Source organism: Papio anubis, chromosome 7, assembly GCF_008728515.1.
Source record: "Papio anubis isolate 15944 chromosome 7, Panubis1.0, whole genome shotgun sequence".
NCBI lineage: Eukaryota > Metazoa > Chordata > Mammalia > Primates > Cercopithecidae > Papio > Papio anubis.
In genome coordinates, this window is record NC_044982.1 from 92539370 (window position 1) to 92544860 (window position 5491).

At 40.4% G+C, this 5491-nt stretch overlaps 1 pseudogene; it reads left to right on the plus strand.

Annotated features, from left to right (window-relative positions):
• Positions 1-2389: 2389 nt before the first annotated feature.
• On the plus strand, positions 2390-3235 carry LOC103886066 (annotated as a pseudogene).
• The last annotated feature ends 2256 nt before the right edge of the window (positions 3236-5491 follow it).

Consider the following 5491-nt stretch of genomic DNA (forward strand, 5'->3'; position numbering starts at 1 on the left):
ACCCTTGCCCCCTACCCATGCTTGAAAAATGTGGTTAATAGAGGCAGAAGCTTGGCACAGTACAGATGAATGATTCAGTTCTTCATTTCTCTTTGTGAATGCAGATTGAATCTGGATTTGGACATATACAACAAAAATGACATAACTGATACATTCAAGCAGGAGAGATATACGAGGCCCTGCCAAGTGCCATTCATGTGTTACTTCGTTTAATCATCACAAAAATCCTATGAGGCAAAGAATGATTTAACAATATAGACGAGTAATCTGAGGCTACGTGATTAAGAAATCTGCCTGAGGTCACACAACAAGCAATCAGCAGAACCAGGCTTCAAACTCTTAGTCTTTGGATTCCAGAGTTTTTCCCAATCACTTCTAGCCAACACTGCCACCCTCACCCAAACTCAGGCACCTTGAGAAAAACCTGAGGTCTAGAATCTGAAGACTTACATTAACTATTGCTCATATCAGCTTGAGTAGTTCACCTCATCTCTCTGGATCTCTATTTCATCACCTATGATATGAGAATAATAATATGATCTGCCCTACCTGCCTTCCAAAGCTTCCATGATAATCAAGTGAGATGGTTTACATGCCAGAAGTTAGAAAACAGGAATGTGTTATACAAATATCAGTTGATAAATTTTATTTAAAAGCATAGTCTGGGCCAGGCACAGTGGCTCATACCTGTAATCCCAGCACTTGGGGAGGCTGAGAAGAACAGACCACTTGAGTCCAGGACTTTGAGACCAGACTGAACAACATGGCAAAACTCTGCCTCTACTAAAAGTATAAAAAATCCCTGGGCATGGTGGCACATGCCTGTAGTCCCAGCTACTTGGGAAACTGAGGTAGGAGGAGCAATGGAAGTCGAAATTGCAGTGAGCCATGATCGCGCCATTGCACTCCAACCTGGGTGACAGAAGTGAGATCCTGTCTCACAAATAACAACAACAACAAAAAGCACGGTCTGTTGGGTTTGTATTAATTTAGCTGGTTTGTAGGGAGTATTTTACTTGTGACAGTTGAAAATCTGTTCCACCTAAGCCAAATATGGTCAAGAGATGATAGTGATGGACTTTGCCCACACAGATTAATGGATGTGATTTGAGGGAGGAAGTGGCTGTCCCATAACCATACACTCCAGGCTTGAGGAGACAGTAATTGCCACCTGTAGAAAAATAAGACACAAAGACAAGGTTCCCATTCTAAACATAGTTGTGCTTGGAATCAACACTGTTTGCAGATTAAGCAAAGGTGAATCACAGGGATTTCCCGGGAGTTAAAAAGTAATCTTATCTAAAGAACAGACCAGCATCTTTACATTCATATATTAGTAAATATACAATGATTATCTATTTGGAGAATACTGATCACTTACAAGGTTTAAAAATTTTGTTTTATAGCCTACATAACTTCTCTCCACCAATATATTTTTCTGTAAAAAATGCAAAAGCAAAAGATGTTGTCTAATCCTACTACATGTGCAAAGCTCTGGGGAAATGTAGTGTTAAAGAGAAGGTAACTTGAAAACGTTTAATCTATCAGATTTTTCCACCTGTCCTTAGCATCATAACCCTCTTTGCTTTCAGTTAAGCAAAGTCAGGTCACCCTTGACTATAATAATTTATGTTCCCTCTTGTATTTGTTGAGTACTAAAGCATGTAGCTGAGTACTAGAATAGGTATGTGTAATTTTTCTCTGTCCAGTTCTTTGATTTTTCCTTTAGGATACCATTCCCTTTCTCCTTTTTTTGGTCCTTAAGGTTTAAGTGCTGCTAACTCCACCCATTGTTTCCAGCAGTTGGCAGGTGACCTAAGCCCAGCCAATCAGAATGATGGTGATTTTTTTCAAGGCTGGATATGTTACCCAATCAAGACCTATGGATATTAACTCTGAAATGTTTAATGCAACTATTGAGAAAGAGGCTAAACTAGTAAGATATAACTTTTGAAATGCTAGTAGCCATCTGTGCTGACATTTGAAGAGAATCTACTAGAGAATGAAGCCAACACAAAGAAAAGCAGAGCCAAGAGATAAAAAATAGTGTCCTATTGTATTTGCATACTTAGCTCTTCTCTGATCTTTTCTATTATATAAGCTAATACATTCTTTATTAAATTAGGCCAGTCTCTAGTGAGGTTCTATTACTTGCAACTGAAGGCAATCTCACTAATCTAAAATAATTTATCAGTTGTGCAAAATTTACAGTTGTTACATTTATAGTCTGTCAGCACCCGGATAGTTTCTAAGGACTGGGGAGTAGAAATATAAAGAAAATATGTAGATCTGGATTCACTCCTTGTTTCACTACCTTCTCTGTTCCTGATCATCTCATTATGTTGAGTATTTTATACACAGAGCACACGCAATATAACAACTTCTTTCCATTGATTATGGCAAGAAATCCAAGCTGGAGCTCTCCATTTACCCAACCCCACCGCACCCCAGGTTTCCACAGCTGTAGCTGAGCCCTACAACTTCATCCTCACCACTCACACCACCCTAGAGCACTCTGATTGTGCTTCATGGCAGACAATGAGGCCATCTATGACATCTACCATAGAAATCTCAATATTGAGCACCCAACCTACGTTAACCTTAACTGCTTTATTAGCCAGATTGTGCCTTCCATCACTGCTTCCTTCAGATTTGATGGAGCCCTGAATATTGATCTGACGGAACCTCAGACCAACCTGGTACCCTATCCCCACATTCACTTCCCTCTGCTCACATAGGCCCCTAATGTCTCTACTGAGAAAACCTACCATGAACAGCTTACTACAGCAAAGATCACCAGTGCTTGCTTTGAGCCAGTCAATCTGATGGTAAAATGTGAGTCTTGCCATGGTAAATACATGGCTTGCTGCCTGTTGTACCATGATGACATGGTTCCCAAATATGTCAATACTGGCATTGTCACCATCAAGACCAACCACAGCATTCACTTTGTGGATTGGTGTCCCACTGGCTTCAAGGTTGGCATCAATTATCAGCCTCCCACTGTGGTACCCGGTGAAGACCTGGCCAAGGTACAGAGAGCTGTGTGTGTAAGTTGAGCAACACCATTGCCGTTGCTGAGGACTGGGCTCACCTGGACCACAAGTTTGACCTCACATATGCCAAGTATGCATTTTTTCACTGGTACATGAGTGAGGGGATGGATGAAAGAGTATCTCAAAGTAAAGGCTTTAAGATTTTTAAAAAGGAGAAGAATCTAGAAAAAGCATTCTAGATTAAGAGCCAAATTGTTCTTGTTACCCTGTTACTAAAGAGCTCTTGGTGCTTGGAAAACATCATCCAACTATTTTCATTCACATCAAGAAGAAATCTACAATCCCAGGAAAAGGGAAGAAAATGACTGGCTTGTGCTCTAGCATTGGTCTTGAAGATCAAAGTTCTGGATTTATTTTCTTCTAATATCAACTTATTTTAGACTCAGGGGGTACATGTGCAGGTCTGTTACATGGGTATATTGCATGATGCTGAGGTTCGGGGTATGATATGATCCCATTACCTAGATACTGAGCATAGTACCCAACAGTTAGTTTTTCAATCCTTGTCCCCTTCTCTCTCCCCTCTTTATAGTAGTCCCCAGAGTCTAATGTTGCCATCTTTGTGTCCATGAGCACCCAATATTTAGCTCCCACTTATGAGTGAGAATATTCAGTGTTTGGTTTTCTATTCTGGCATTAATTCACTTAGGATAATTGCCTCCAGCTGCATTCACGTTGCTGAAAAGGACATGATTTCATTGTTTTTCATGGCTTTGCAAAGTTTTGGATTCTAATCCTACTGTCACTATTGGCTGGTTTTGTGAGCTTGAGCACATTGTGTCCTTGCCCTGGGTATCTATAAAATTAAGTCAGTGACACCGAACCTGCTTATCTCAGATAAATTATGGGGCAGCAAGGAAGAAAATATATTTAAAAATGCTTTGAGAAGTTTAAGGTTCTGAGTACACGCATGATATTGTTACTAGTAGTAATAGTAGTAGTAAATGTCAATGTTTCACATTTGTCTGAATAAGAGAGAGAAAATTTCCCTCATCATGGCATTAGAGCATATGGCCTGGAAATCACAGTGAGGTCATTCTTCTTCTACTATTTTTTGTTTGTTTGTTTTTGACAGGGTCTCTCTGTGTCACCCAGACGGGACACAATCACAGCTCACTGCAGCCTCAACCTCCGAGGCTCAAGTGATCCTCCCACCTCCTCCTCTAGTTCTTAAAAATGGAGAAAAACTAACCCTATTCATTTACCTAACAATGTTTTTTGATGCTGAGGACTTTCTGCTTTAATAAGGTATTATTTATATTTTTATATTTAATTTTTATTTTTTAAAACTGTATTTATGTTCTGCCTGAAAGAACTTTACCTACCCTATGTTCTTAAAGATATAGTCCCTTTTTTACTTCTAGAAATGTGCAATTTTTGCTTTTATTTTAGATCTGCAGTCATTTGAAATTATTGTTTCTTCATGTGAAATATAGATGCCACAGTTTTTACTTGGATAGCCAATTGCTCCAGACCATATATGGCACACACACACAAAATTCACTGAATCACCTTGTGTGGTTGTTGAAAATTAACTGACCAGGCTGGGCTCGGTGGCTCATGCCTCTAATCCCAGCACTTTGGGAGGCCAAGCTGGGTGGATCACGAGGTCAGGAGATTGAAACTATCCTGGTCAACATGGTGAAACCCCGTCTCTGCTAAAAATACAATAATTACCTGGGCTTGGTGGTGGGTGCTTATAGTCCCAGCTACTCTGGAGGAGGAGGCAAGAGAATTGCTTGAACCCGAGAGGCGGAAGTTGCAGTTAGCCAAGATGGCACCACTGCACTCCAGCCTGGGTGACACAGGGAGACTCCATCCCAAAAAAAAAAAAGAAAAAGAAAATTAACTGACCTTGTATGTGTGGATCTATTTCAGAACTCTATTTGTTGCATTAGTCTACTTGTCTAACCTTGCATCATGCAACACTGCTTAATTATTGCATTGTATTGTATTGTATTGTATTGCATTGTATTGTATTGTATTGTATTTTGAGACAGGGTCTCACTCTGTCACTCAGGCTGGAGTGCAGTGGCATAATCACTCAGGCTCAGGCTCACTGCAGCCTCAAACTCCTGGGCTTGAGTGATCCTCCTGCCTCAGTTTCCTGAGTAACTGGGAATAGAGGCATGCACTACTGCGCCTGGCTAATATTTTTTATTTTTTGTGGAGATGGGGTTTCACTATGTTACCCAGGCTGGTCTCCAACTCCTGGATTCAAGTGATCCTCCCACTTCAGCCTCCCAAAGTGCTGGGATTACAGGTATGAGCCACTGCACCTAGCCAAGGTCATCTTTTCTATTCATGTTTAAGGATTTATCTATAGCTCTGCAACATGTCTGTGCCATCAGTTCCTACACAGAAAATAGTAACTACTATACAACAACAAAAAACCTTACCTATTACCAAAAGAACTGGGTTCTAGTGCTACCTCT